This window comes from Mesoplodon densirostris, chromosome 12 (assembly GCF_025265405.1).
Source record: "Mesoplodon densirostris isolate mMesDen1 chromosome 12, mMesDen1 primary haplotype, whole genome shotgun sequence".
Taxonomy (NCBI): domain Eukaryota; kingdom Metazoa; phylum Chordata; class Mammalia; order Artiodactyla; family Ziphiidae; genus Mesoplodon; species Mesoplodon densirostris.
The window spans coordinates 21,654,329-21,669,479 of NC_082672.1; the positions used below are offsets into that span (position 1 = coordinate 21,654,329).

The following is a 15,151-nucleotide window of genomic DNA, read 5'->3' on the forward strand; positions in this document are numbered from 1 at the left end:
CTTTACTTAGGAGTGTAACTTCTTTTTAAATAAGGGCAAAAAGATAAGAAGAAGAAATTTCCCCTAATTATTTTATTGGCTTTTTAATAGTTGTACATGGTTGTAACTGTGAGTACATGTTTTGGGTTTGAATTTTAATTTTTTTTTTTTCTTTTGTGGTACGCGGGCCTCTCACTGCTGTGGCCTCTCCCATTGCGGAGCACAGGCTCCGGATGCACAGGCTCAGCGGCCATGGCTCACGGGCCCAGCCGCTCTGCGGCATGTGGGATCTTCCCGAACAGGAGCACGAACCTGTGTCCGCTGCATCGGCAGGTGGACTCTCAACCACTGCGCCACCAGGGAAGCCCTGTATTTTAATTTATTGTCTTTATCTTTTCCATGATATTTTTTTCAATCTTCAATTTCTTTTATAAAGTCCTAAAGCACCCAGTGCTGTATTTTTAGTTATAGTGGATATCCAATAAATAACCAATTCAAGGCATATGTTAAGAGTACATACCAGGTTCAAATTATCATGTAACGCATCTGAAGTGGGGCAAAGATGAGTGAGATAGTCTCTGCCCTCAAATAATTTACACAGTAAATTGGTAGCAGACACATAAACTAGGAAAGAAGTCAAAGTACACATGTCATAACAGGAGGACAAGCACAGGAGGGGAGGTTCCTACTAGATGATGCAGAATCAAGGTCAAGAACACCCTCAGGAAAGAAGAGACATGTTAGGACCGTTGCATGGCTTGCAGTGTTTTCCCAGGTGCAGCTGTAGGAGGAAGGTGCTCAGAAGAAGAGGGAAGAGCGTGAAGAAAGGCCTGGGGACACAGAGGCTCCGGCACGCTCACGGAGGGCCCCTGGGTGACAGAAGTCCAAGGCAAGTGACTAATACAGAAAGATAAGGGCTTCCCTGGTAGCGCAGTGGTTGAGAGTCCGCCTGCCGATGCAGGGGACACGGGTTCGTGACCCAGTCCGGGAAGATCTCACATGCCGCGGGGCGGCTGGGCCTGTGAGCCATGGCCACTGAGCCTGCGCGCCCTGAGCCTGGGCTCCGCAGCGGGAGAGGCCACAGCAGTGAGAGGCCCACGTACCGCAAAAAAAAAAAAAAAAAGCCCCTCAATAGCCTAGAGTTTGTAATCTATACTAAATCATACCCAACAAACATACTGAACCCTTGCTATGTATGTGTACAACATTCAGAATTGACCTACAAAATAACTAATACTTAAATTTTAAAATAAATATAGCCATTACAAGCACTTTTTAATTTACTCGGGTTTTTTTAGTTACCTTAAAAGCAGAATGATGTAGCTGATAGTTTTGAGTACTTACTGTATCCCCAAAACCACATTAATCATTTTGCATATATTACTTCATCTAAACCTGTGATGGGACTATATGGCTTTCCAGGATTGATTTAAGAATAAATGAATATATATGCAGCATGATGCTTGACCCACAAGTTAAAAAAAAAAAAAAAAAGCAAAATAGTGTAAATACCCAGACATCTGCAATGTTTCCTCTTGTTCTTTGAGCATAAAAATTACTGTATAAGGGCTTCCCTGGTGGCGCAGTGGTTGAGAGTCCGCCTGCCGATGCAGGGGACACGGGTTCGTGCCCCGGTCCGGGAAGATCCCGCATGCCACGGAGCAGCTGGGCCCGTGAGCCATGGCCGCTGAGCCTGCGCGTCCGGAGCCTTTGCTCCGCAACGGGAGAGGCCACAACAGGGAGAGGCCCGCGTACCACAAAAAAAAAAAAAAAAAAAAGATAAGACACGAAAGGTCAGTTTGGGTTACACTGCAGAGAGCTGAGGAGTCTGGAATTCATTTAGGAAACAACGTGGAGTCAGTCACACTTTTTGGGCAAGAAGCAAAGGACCAAAGTTCCACCTGAGGAAGACTTCCTGTAGTGGTATCCACGATGATCTAGATAGAGGAGGGAGGGGAGAGATTTCCCCACCTACTTTCCCAAAACCACAATAATCCCTGCTCTTTCCAGCCACCCAGCTCTTGGGCTGTGCCCTTGTAGCAACAGGAGCTCCAGCACCTGAGGTCTGGGGTCTGAGGAGACCACTCGCACAGACCTATCCCCTGTGTTCCACTTCAAGCCGTGAGTTTCTGTCCTGAATCCTTTGGTAACTTCCTGTCCTAGTTACCAGCTCTATTCCCTGGTTCCTTAAAAAAAAAAAAAAAAAAAAAAAAAAAGATGGGGACCCAGTTTGGGTCTTTTTGGTTCCAGCACCATCTGCCATGAATACTGCCACCTAAGTAAAGAACATGCTGGCTCCTAAGGCTTGCTTGGATTTCCCAGTCTCACTCACCTGGGTGCTCTGTTATGCTACCCTACCTGGTGGAACACATGCCATTTTATTGTGAAGGACCCATTGCTCTATTTACTGGCCTGAGATCTGGATGTTATCTTGGTTACTCTAGTGTTCTTGACAGGCTGTGCCACCCTGAATCTTCTCTGTCAGCCTCACTAGCTGGGTCAGGTTCCCTTCCTAGGCAGGCTTAATGCCAGAACCCAGTCTCTCCCTGCCTCCTCTAGCATTCCATAGCTTTCTAGAGCTAGGACAGCTAATACCTAAGTAGAGCAAAGAGGCCACCTGCAGTAATTGAGACAGAGAGTAATAAGGACCAGACAATGGGGACCAAGAGGAAAGGCTGATGGTAGAGGCCTGCACTAGGAGAAATAAATCAAAGGTTTAGGAACTAATAGAATGCAGAAGATGGCAAAAGGCAAGGACGAATCAAAGAACTCCATGGTCAAAGCCTGGATGCCAAAGAAAGCCACGTCTGCAATAGCAGGGGTAGCTGGGGATGGCAGGGGATCTACTTTGGTTTGGAAAGTATTTGTACATAGGACTTTCCCGCTCCCTGTCTGCTCATTCAGAGCAGGTGTCAGTACCTTCCCTCTCTAAAACGAAAATTTAAGTTAATGCATGAAAGACAAGTAGGGTGAGCATAATGAAACCTTCTGGTGACTGCTACTGCTGACAAGTGAGCTTTAAATTTTCTATCTTGCTTCACCAAAAATAATTTGTTTCTATTCCTGAAATTACATTTTAATACTATCCCCAAACACAGAAGTATCTGTGAAAGTAGAAGTTACGAAAAAAGTAAAGATATTAAGCTGAAGACATTTTAGATGTTAAGCCAATGTTAAGTATTAACTGTGGATATGTGTTGAAGAGAATAAAGAATCGAGTTGTAAGATTTCTATTGGGTGCCACTGCCTTAAACAATGTCAAAGAGTCATTCTTGTAAAAGATCAACGTTGGTATCTCATATCCTGTTTAAAGCCTGTGATACCTTTAGGGAGGGGTGGAATTAGATGGTTGCTACTCCAGTCACCTGCCCTGGCACTCAGTGGTTTGAGGAAGAACTGAGTGTGGTCATAGGTTACAGACACTCTCTTCTAAACCGGGGGACACACAGCACGTCTTCACAGCAATTCTTCTGCTTGTAGACACTGTAACCTCTCATTGTGAAAATTTCTCGGTCTAACTCTGCAGTCTTACAGCCCAACTTAACTGAATGCCTCCCCTCACTGTGTGAGAGCAAAATCTGATGCAAGTTTCTTAAAATTCTCACTATAAAATTCTGATTTTTTTAATTAAAAAATTGACACCCAGAAGCAAATTAATCAGTGCCTGGCATGTACCACGTTTTCAATGTAGATCTATGTCGACCGTAAGAATGGGTTTTGAGTTAACACACAGTCCTCAAGCACTACTGCCCATGAGGTGCTCAGGAAGATGTGTCTGGGTTTGAGATATGTGGGCACTGAGAAGAAAGAAGGATGAGGAAGGGCACGTTCACAAAAGGAGAAGGGCTGAGACAGGTAGCGGACCTCTCTTGCACAGGTTTAGGGGAAATGGGAAGGGGAAGGGGACAAAAGAGAAAGAAAAGTCAAAGACGACCAAGATAATGACACCTTGTATAAATCAAGTAAGAGCTATTTTGTAAAACATGGGAGGACACAACAGCAATGGCACATTGTGTAGAGACTGAGATGGATGAAAATGAGAGAATGATACTAAATGTCAGGATTGGGAGACTTGGAGTCCCCTCAGTGGAGTGCTGGATGCAGGGGAAGACTGCAGAAGGAAAGAGATGAGAGTGCGGGAGGGAAGTGGAAGCAGCAGACACAGGGGAGATTTTTAAGACCTTTGGTCTTAGTTGTAACCGCCCATGTAGAAGTTAGAGGAACAGCCTGTTTGTTTGTATTGTCAGCTTTGGGGAGATGAAAGCGTATGTAAAGACCCAAAGGGAGGCTCCTCAGCCACCACTACCTACCCACCACCCCCCTCCCAAAAAAAGGGAAGAAATGATTATGTAGGGAAAAAAGGGTAAATGAGATTTTGAGTTCTAAAGTTAGGGAAGGGATGGAGCTTAGGTGGAACCAAAGAAGGACCCTTTCACTCAGGAGATGAAAACCGAAGAAAAGAATCACCAAGGGAAAGTAAATAGAAAAGACTACTCTGCCCTAGAACCCAATAGCCTATGGACCATCCTAAACAGAGCTGAAGAAACAGGTAATTTTCTGCTTTAAAACAAGGCCAGAGAACTTGAAGTCGGGGCATAAGCCCAGCCAGCCTTATAGGACAAGACAGCCTTTCAAAATAGTCGACTCAAGGACCACCAAGCAGACAGAACACAGGACCTTTCTTAACTTCCACCACCATGAACATTTGAGAACAATGGCATTTATTACAGTGGCATTAATAAATCAGTGGTGCATCCTATCTACCATCAATTAAAAATTCCTACAACAGACACCCACACTAGGAAAAGTTGTATTAATCGCTGTGTAATAGAACACAGTAAGATTCATGTCCATGTGACTGTAAAGCCAAGAGCTTAGGAGAAGGACAAACGAAGAAGAGTTACTCTTCTTGGAAGAACTTCATATTCTTTCATATCCCAAAATATTATGGATCTTGCCTAAGGTGTTCTTTGATGGAGCTGGCCTTGGTCATACCCAAACCCCTAGATTTCACTGTTTGAGACAATGTATTAGGGAAGAAAACACCCTTCTCTTGGTTATTTCCAAATGCATCAGTTTTCCTCTAGTTGTGACATCTTTCCTCAATGTGAAAAAAACATGTTACACCACTTTGTTCCTCCATTTATTTTAAGCTTTACTAATACATTCCATAAAACTCAGCAGAAATTGAATTTAAAATATATATATATATATATAGTGACAGTAAAGTACTTGGGACACTTGATAAGATCTTATGAAATTCAAATAAAACATTAGTAATAACATGGGTTTAAAAAGAAATGATGCAAGTAAGTGTAGCAGAAAAATTCACAATGAATTGTTAACACATCCACTTGGCTTGTCTTTATTCTGTTATGTCACAATTTTGATGCAAAGACAAAAAACAAAAAATCTAATGAGACATCTAATAACTTTCTCAGGTTTTTAATGTGGTTCGGTAGTCTTTAGGAGCTAGAAATATAGTACCCATAAATAACTTCTTGGAGCTCAACTTATATAAAATCTTGTGTGAATTTGAAAAGGAAACAGAATACAAAGATTGCTAGGCTATCCTCAATAAATATGGGATAATATAAAATAACACTTAATGCTGTCTAAAATGACTTTTCTTAAATATTCTGGGTTGGTAGAAATGTTACAGCCTCCCTACTATTAAAATAATTAAAAAGGGTGACAAGAAAAGATGAAGGGAAGTTCTTTGTAATTGTTTCTACTTTAGGGAGAGAGAAGGTAGCAGCCCAGACCCAGGAAAAGGGCAAGAGAGACAAATGAAGAGACTTTCATCATCTCTTTTCAATGTCTTCTTAATGCTACTGCCCAGAGCCCTATTCCCATACTGGTTATCCATGGTAACTCAAAGAGCTAGACTACCCCCATGCTTAGAGGAACCTGAGTGGGAAGTATTTAAGAAGACCAGTGTATTTCCATCTACAACTGAAGAACAAGGCAGAACAAGATGCCCAGTCAGGGGTTGGAAGGAGTCAAGGATCCACAACAGAATCTGGAACTGAAAGCACATTAGAATTCAATTCATTCAACTCTGATCTGACTTGCTCAAGGTCACACGGTACCTTGGTGGCAAGGACACAACTAGAACCCAGGTGTCCTCCCTCAGCACAGCCCTCTGTTCATCCCTTCCCACTGCTCCTAACCCAAGAAGCCAGTTAGGAACTAAAGAGGATTCAATAAGCAAACTATCATTATTTGCTCCTAAGCCAAGTCTTTTGTCTTTGTCTTTTTATTGCAAAAACTTTCCAGTACCTAAAAGTAGAGACATGAGAATAATGAACCCCATATATTACCAACTTGTGACCGATCTTCTTTCATCTATACTCCCCTCTCCTCCAGGATCATTTTGAAACAAATCCCAGAAATAATATCATTATTTTTTTTTAAATATTAAATGCTCAAAGAAATGATACAGCTGCAAAAGCAGCAGAGACAATTTTCTTTAGGAAGCCCTGGTGTCTCTATCCTACACCTTTGTGCTATTGATGGTGTTTTCCTTTTTATGTCACAGCACTAGAACTAAAGGCCAACTCTTAGCACAGACCAGTAAGATATGCTCTGTGATCCTGTACATACACGGACAATATTAGTTTCTGGTGCAGTGAGTAATTTTGATGAAGGGATTATTTTAGACAACAAACGTGGAGAAAGCTAAACTTACACCAAGAGATAAACACATTTGCACCTTAAACAATACCCTGATACTGGACATTTGTTTAAATCAGGCTTAATTCTGGCCTGAGATTTAAGGCCAACTTCCTCTATAAGTCCATATGAAAGGTACTAAATAATGTAATTCTTAAGGTTTAACAAATCCACAAAATAAAATAACAATAAAAAGTTTTCACACCATTAGGGTTATGACTCCTCTAGGACACAGACCATTTATTTGTCCTAAGGACATGATGGAAATTTAAAATTAATAAATATAGCAACACTTTTCCTTCATACAACCATTTAAATTTTGCCCACAGAACAAATACATTTAAAAGACATTAAAACAATTCTTCATTGACAAATAGGATCGTGTTACTGGAACTAAGTAGACAGATAGATAATAGAGTGTTCGTATGTGTGTGTATAAATAGATACTTGCAGCTACAATACTGACAAATAACATTTCCACTTCTAATTTTCCATTTCACCTCCCTCTCCCTACACATTAATTTTTATATGAATTTACAAGTACATATTTAAAAATAAGACTATGTTAGAAAGCCAAAGTGAGTAGAAAAAGAAGGCAGATCAGAACCCTATGTTGTTTCACCCTTAAATGAAATAATTTCATTTCAAATATAGATTAATTTTTTCCCTGAAAAAAAAAACCCTGCAAGACATAATTTTTTACCTTTTGGAAAATTTAACAATTTATCTTCTAACAAAATTATGATGTTCCTACCTGCTGATGTTTCTCTAAATTTGTCACTGGTCTTCTTTTTCCTCCATTTCCAAGGCTTAAAGATTTTACCAATGGTGGAGAGTTTCCCCTTTCTCTTGAAGGGAGGTGTTTGGGAGCCTGCTGTTGGGCCATCTGAGTTTGCTATAGAAGCTTTGTCCAGTCCATCAACTGTATAAAGAAAGTCAAGTCAGAGAAAAGCTGTAATAAAAGTTGGAAACAACATCATCTATGTCTTCCTGTACTGTTCAAAGTAAGCAAGCCCACTTTAATTGGAATCTCACATAAAATTTATTTTGCCCCATTTCCCTGCCGGTAGAGCTCCTCTAATATCAATCAATAAATCAATCACTCAGAAATTACAGTCCCCTTAGATAATCATTTTGAGGAAACAGAAAAGAAATAAGAGACCTACATAAAAGGTAAGGCCAGATAAATAAGGGTCTGCGAAACAGCTAAATCCATCTGCAACAACTACATCAATATTTTGTGCAGAAATAGAGTATTCTAAGTGAAACAGGATGTTCCTCCAGAGACTCGTTTGGCATTCTCAGTAATGAAAATGACAGTTATGGTGTAGTTAAAACCAGGTTTTTTTCCTTCACAAAATAAGATTCAGTGCCAAGAAGCTAAATTCTAAATTTTACTATACTAAAACTATCTTTTGCTTCTGTTACAAAAAAGTTTTTAGCTTCAAATAAACTGATAACTATCACAAATGACAAAAAAATACGTGGGAAATATGGATGTCATAGGTAACAGAACATATCTTTATGTGCCTCAATCATTTCATCAATCAGAAGAAAGTCTCCAAACCTTAAGTTGCCTTACACTATATTCATAACAGAAAGAAGATGGTGATAAATTATATTACCCCAAAGATCAAATTTTAATGGCAAAAAACGGGAAGCAACTAAAGAGTGGATAACTATGGTATTGTTCATGCAATGAAGTATCACTCAGCAATTTAAAGAAAAGGAGCCACTGATACCTACAAACAACGTGAATGTATCTCAACAACATTGTGCTGGGAAAAAACAGCAACACACAAAAGAGTACATACTGTGTGGTTCTATTTATATGAAGTTCTAAAAATGGCAAAATGAATTTATGGGAAAACAGAAAAAAGAAGAAGAAAGAAAGAAAACCAGAACAGTAGTTGCTTCTTGGAGTTAAATGGAGGTGGGAATTAATTGAGAAGAGGCTTCAGGGATTTTCCTGGGGTGATGGAAATTATCTCAATAAAGGATGGATTATACAAAATGCATCAAATGGCATTTATGATATTGTGCATTTTACTTTATGTAAAATCTACCGTTAAAAAAACCATAAATAAGTAGTGAAGTCCAATTAAATGGCATGCATGCTGACGTGTTTAGGGATGAAGTGTACTGATGTCCATGAAAAATAATAAATTGATGGATAGATGGAATGGAGATGGATAAATTTACAATATAGTAAAATATAGCAAAATGTTAAGTGTTGAATCTAGGTGGTGGGTGTGTGGTCATTAATTGCATAATTCTTCCATCTCCAAAACTTTCACAATATTGGGAAAAATTAAAGAAAAATTGAATGGCAAGAACCTCTGCTTCTAGGAAAATGGAGTAGACTTACTTTTTCCTACTTCTCCTGCTACATACAACTAAAAAAAATCCTGAATGCTATATATAAAAGAAACATGAAAAGACTATATAAGGTGAAAAGAAAGTAGGCCAGCTTGGGACCTCAGGACCTAAGAAACAACATGGAGGTAAGATCCCTGGGTTTTCCTTTAGTCTCATGTATTCCAGACTTGCAGCTGAAACTGAAAACACCAATGGGCACAGACCAAAAAAGCCTCCAAAAAAGCCTGCTCTCTCTAGCCAAAGGAGCAGGAAAGGGACAGCCTAGCAAGACAGAAAACTTTTAGACAATAACTGCTCCACTCCAGCCAAACACCACAGAAGAAACTATGACCATCCAAGCCAAGAAAGGCTGAGTGGGTAGACTAGACTTCTACCCTCTAATGAGGAACCCCAAAACCCCTATCAGAGTGGTGTCAGAGAGGACCAAGTAGGGAGCCAGGACCTTCCTGTGCGCCAGCTGTTAATGAAGCATCCTCTACAGTGTCAGTGAAGACCATGTGGGAACCTGGTCTTCCACCCATATCCAGTAATGAGGTATCGCTTCTTCTCCTTCCCCGCCAGTATTGGGGTCACACCAAACCACTGCCCAGTGGGAACAAGACCACCCCCACCCACTATGGTGTCAGTAGACACCACATGGGGATCTGGAAATTGAACCGTGCCCGAGAGTAATGAAGACCCTTCCCCCTATTTCTGCCACCAGATATCAACACAGGATGAAGGCAGAACCTGGGTTTTTACCTCCGCCTGGCAGTAATGAGGTGGCACCCCTCGCTTCCCTTGCTGGAGAGGTGTCAAAGCCAGTTAAAACAAAAGGTTTCCATCACATTTACAGTCTCATAATATAATACAAGAATGTTTTAAGTTTCAATCAAAAATCACGTGACATACCAAGAACCAGGAAAATCTTAAACTGAATGAAAAAAGACAGTCAATACAATGCCAATACTTTAATCCTTATAAGTTCTCCTTCCAAACAAGAATAATAAATCCTGTTCTTCCCACTCATAAAGTCAACTCTAACTTCAGGCAGAAGTGCAAGTTCGGCAGTGACTGATTCTTCTGTAAAGGGTTCCTAACCCTACTTTACCCCAGCCACGCTGGCCACAGTGCAGCAGGCAGAGATATGGGAAGGACTAATTTGGAAGCTAAGCCAGAGTTAAAAAGTAAAATCCTTATTTACTTTACTTCCACTCCTGTCCAACTGCCTTCCTTAAACTAGGGGCAAACCCAGGGAGAAACTGACCATATGGTATTTCTTCTCCACTGAGACTTTATGCTGAAGGCTCAATTTTGAACAATTTAAATGCTGTGAAATACAAAAGGACTGACTATTACAAACATGGGAACTAAAGTTACCATCTCAAATTCACCTCCGTGGCTATAGACACACATTTAGTTCTCATTTTCTCTCAACCCACATATCCGGTTCCCTGACACCCCATCAAAATTCTGTTTTTGACCTGAACCACTAAGGAATAGTCTATTTTTTCTCCTGAAGACAAAAACAAATGAAAACAAAATTTAAATATTCCTTACGTGATAGAAGGTGACAGATGGAGAGACTGAATGAGGTAGTTGAAAAATGAAAGCCTTCATGTTAAATTCATAGCTACATAAGACATTAACTGCCATACCTTTCTTTATTTTGCATTTACAGTTTTAGTCTTTATCTCTACTCCGGAAGGGGCCTGGGCCAGTGCCAATGACCACAGCAGAACACGCACACACATACCTTTTTCCTGATTGAATGAATCCACCTATAATTTTGTAATTATTGGGTTATTACACTAAACCACACTTGCAATTAGGAACCATACGTCGGCACAGTTGGCTACACTGCCATTGTACTTCTTGTAAATCATGAACATGAAGGTGACCGCCACCTGATTTGAAGTAGTATAAACAGAATATTTACTCCCTTCTTTCCTCCAAACACCTAGGATACTGCCAGGACCATTGATAATTCTATTATTTTTCTTTTGGACCAACTTACCATTAAAGTCACTTTGAAACTTTTGAAACATTTTTCCACAACAAATCTAGTGAATTTGGCATGTACACACAGATAAGAACAAATTGCCAGGTAAAGCCCAGATGAAAGTCTGATTTCCCTGTTTTATTTTTATTTTTTTTAACATCCATCTTTTAATTTATTTATTATTATTATTTTTTGGCCGCGCCACTCGGCCTGCAGGATCTTAGTTCCCCAACCCAGGATCAAACCTTTGCTCCCTGAAGTGGAAGCGTAGAGTCTTAACCACTGGACCACAAGGGAAGTCCCTGATTTTCCTGTTTTAAATGTTTACTTTGATCCACTTACATGTTATGAAGAGTGACCTGTCATTCAGCAGGACCTTCTTTTTCACACTGGAAATCAACATTTAAAAATATTTAATTTAATTAATTAATTTATTTAAAATCTCCTTGAGGAGGAGATTAATAAAATTTATTTACTTTTAATTATTTTTTAAAAATTTTTATTGGAGTATAGTTGATTTACAATATTGTATTAGTTTCTGCTGTACAGCAAAGTGACTCAGTTATACATACACATATATCCACTCTTTTTTAGATTCTTTTCCCATATAGGCCATTACAGAGTATTGAGTAGAGTTCCCTGTGCTATCCAGTAGGGCCTTATTAGTTATCTATTTTATATAGTGTGTATATGTCAATCCCAATCTCCCAGTTTATCCCCCCATCCTTATCTCCTGGTAACCATAAGTTTGTTTTCTACATCTGTGACTCTACTTCTGTTTTTGTAAATAAGTTCCCTTACTTTTAATTTTAATTTTATATTGGAGTGTAGTTGATTCACAATGATGTGTTAGTTACAGGTGTACAGCAAGGTGATTCAGTTATACCCATACAAGTATCCATTATTTTTCAAATTCTTTTCCCACTTAGGTTACCACAGAATATTGAGCCAAGTAAACATTATTTAAATATTTTTAAAAACAGTCATTAGCTGTTCAAATGTAGACATTTTAAACGACACAGCTCAGTCTATCTTCCCACCAAAGGAAGCTCATTCCTAACAGGATTTCCCTGTACCACCAACCAGTAAGATCCAGAAAATACATGAAGATTTTACTTTTCATTTAAACAGAAATTTATCAGTTAGACAATCCCAGTGCTACTGTGACCAAAGCAGCCAAAAATAAATGAAGCTAGATAATTATCATATAAATTAAATTATAGACTTGGAGAGTCTTTTCTTTGAGATCTGAGAATTGAATGACAAGGATTCTTAGAAAAATTAATCCTATTTAATACGAGTTTGTAGTATTTTTATAATGCTCAATAGTTCTCTAATAGTCTAGATGTTCATTTTTGGGTTTTCTCCACACAATTATTTCAGTCACTGAGAAAGGGAGACAAATGTGGCAGAGCATTCCACCTCACAAATTTCGTAGGTGAAAGATCATTTAGAAAAGAACCCCAATAAAAGAATTCCCAGTACTGATTCTAAAGAAAGTGATAGCCACTCTGGGGAAAAAAAAAAAAAAAAAAAAACGGTGGCAAAAATGGCCTCAACTGTCCTCTAAATAGCCTTACATATCTTTTTTTTTTTAATTTAAAAATTTTTTTGGCTGCGTTGGGTCTTCGTTGCTGCACGCAGGCTTTCTCTAGTTGCGGCGAGCGGGGGTTACTCTTTGTTGAGGTGCGTGGGCTTCTCGTGGCAGTGGCTTCTCTTGTTGCGAAGCACCGACTTTAGGTACATGGGCTTCACTAGTTGTGGCTCGTGGGCTCTAGAGGGCAGGCTCAGGCTCAGTAGTTGTGGCGCACGGGCTTAGCTGCTCCACGGCATGTGGGATCTTCCCGGACCAGGGCTCAAATCCGAGTTCCCTGCATTGGCAGGTGGATTCTTAACCACTGTGCCACAAGGGAAGTCCCTATCCTTACATATCTGAAGGTTAAGGAGAATACAATTTTGAAGCCCAGTAATAACAAAAACAAAGCGAACTCATATGTGGTTAAAAAAAAAAGTATTGATAATACTCTGCTGTACTAAGTATATGCTTACAATACTACTCATAATGATTTTATTGGACCAAAGAATGTACCTATTAAAAGAGCATGGTACAAAAACATCTGACATTTAAAAATCAAGAGCTTAGGGACTTCCCTGGTGGCAAAGTGGTTAAGAATCCACCTGCCAATGCAGGGGACACGGGTTCAATCCCTGGTCCGGGAAGATCCCATATGCCGCAGAGCAACTATGCCCATGTGCCACAACTACTGAGCCTGCACTCTACAGGCCGCGAGCCACAACTACTGGGCCTGCATGCCACAACTACTGAAGCCCACGCACCTAGAGCCCGTGCTCCGCAAGAGAAGCCACAATGAGAAGCCTGCACACTGCAACAAAGAGTAGCCCCCACTCGCTGCAACTAGAGAAAGCCCGTGTGCAGCAATGAAGACCCAATGTAGCCAAAAATAAATAATTTTTTTTTTTAAAAAATCAAATACTGAGGGCTTCCCTGGTGGCGCAGTGGTTGAGAGTCCACCTGCCGATGCAGGGGACGCGGGTTCATGCCCCGGCCCGGGGGGATCCCATATGCCGCGGAGCGGCTGGGCCCGTGAGCCATGGCCGCTGAGCCTGCGCGTCCGGAGCCTGTGCTCTGCAATGGGAGAGGCCACAACAGTGAGAGGCCCACATACTGCAAAAAAAAAATACTGAAAAGAAGTAAGAAAACATGCAAACCAAAGTTTATTTCCTTAATATATGGCTTCTAGGCTATTTTCTTTGTGCCTTTGTAAGTTATTATGCTTATGTAATAATATCACTATATATATATTTTATTTCTATTACAGTTTTTATGTTTCCACTATAATTCTGTCACCTTCCTCTTTAAAGGCCACAGAACATATGGCAAAGAAACACTAGGGCTGCACTTAGGGAAGATTTAACTTTATTTCCTACCCTTACATGAGGCCTCTCTCTCACAAAACAGTGACTTAGAAAACATGCTGTCAGACAGGGGCATACATCCAGTTCTGGGCACAGAACCAAGTAGACAACAAGGTCAGAGGGAACGGATGCTATGAGCCGTCGCAGACGAGATTCGATTAGAGAAGCCAAGTGGCTATCCTTGTCCTGAGTTGTCTAAAGGAGATCCTTCCTCTCTTGCTAATCAGCATTTACACTGGGTTGGACCACATCTCTTCCTTTTGGGGGTAGGATGAATGACCAGTGGAAGGGAAGTGAAAAGGCACAGAAGAATAAAAATGTGTGGCATGACATGGCGTTAGGAGTTAATTCTGAAACTGGTATGCTTGTAAACTGGATGGAACAAACAGATGGTGGATGTTAGGAGCCAGATTTGTCAGTCTTGGAAAGGAGGTTACAGATAAGCAAGGGGGAAGCTAAAATGATCCATGTGGCACTGAATTAGAGTTGGAGGCATCAGTATGAACTCCTGTTTTGGCAAGAAAGAGAGAAAGAAGGAGATAGATAGATAGAAGACAGATAGGCAATAGGTATGTGTATATACATGGCTCAGTATACACACATGTATTTCCTATTCATTCTGAGGGGCTAGAAGCAATGACACCCCAGTGAGCACTCAGGTCTTGGTTTCTAATAGCACTCTCCAATAAAAGGAATCAGACCTTTTTCCAAAAACGGCTGCTTTTAAGGTTGGAGCAAGGAAAATACTAGATGAGCTTAGAGCATCTTATAGTGCCAGAAAGTAAACAAGCACTCAAAAAACGTTCTGATGAGAGAATGTCAAAGTCACACAGGAGCCAACTAAGAGAGTCCCACAGGCCAAAGATGGAACAACTTGAGCAATAAAATAAATGGTGCAGTATTAGATGATAATTCAAAGTATAAAATAAACATCTGTGAGTCCATACTGAATACTGAATAAATAAATAAATGTGGGATCACAGAAAAGTCTGTACAGAAGAATCACAATTAATTTATATAAATACTCCACTCTCAAGAAGGTGGATCTTAATTCCCCACTCCTGAAATGTGGGCTATACACGGTGACTTCCTTCGAAAGACTTCGGTATAGGGAATTCCCTTGAGGTCCAGTGGTTGGGACTCAACGCTTTCACTGCCGAGGGCCTGGGTTCAATCCCGGTCAGGGAACTAAAATCCCAC

General features: G+C 40.3%; 1 protein-coding gene across 1 annotated transcript in view; it reads right to left on the reverse strand.

Annotated features, from left to right (window-relative positions):
* PHACTR2 (phosphatase and actin regulator 2) overlaps window positions 1-15,151 on the reverse strand; it is a 270,335-nt gene that overhangs the window by 77,638 nt on the left and 177,546 nt on the right. The window contains exon 2 of the mRNA XM_060115252.1: window positions 7,409-7,576. The gene's annotated coding sequence lies outside the window, so the exon portion shown is untranslated. The remainder of the gene's footprint in view (window positions 1-7,408; window positions 7,577-15,151) is intronic.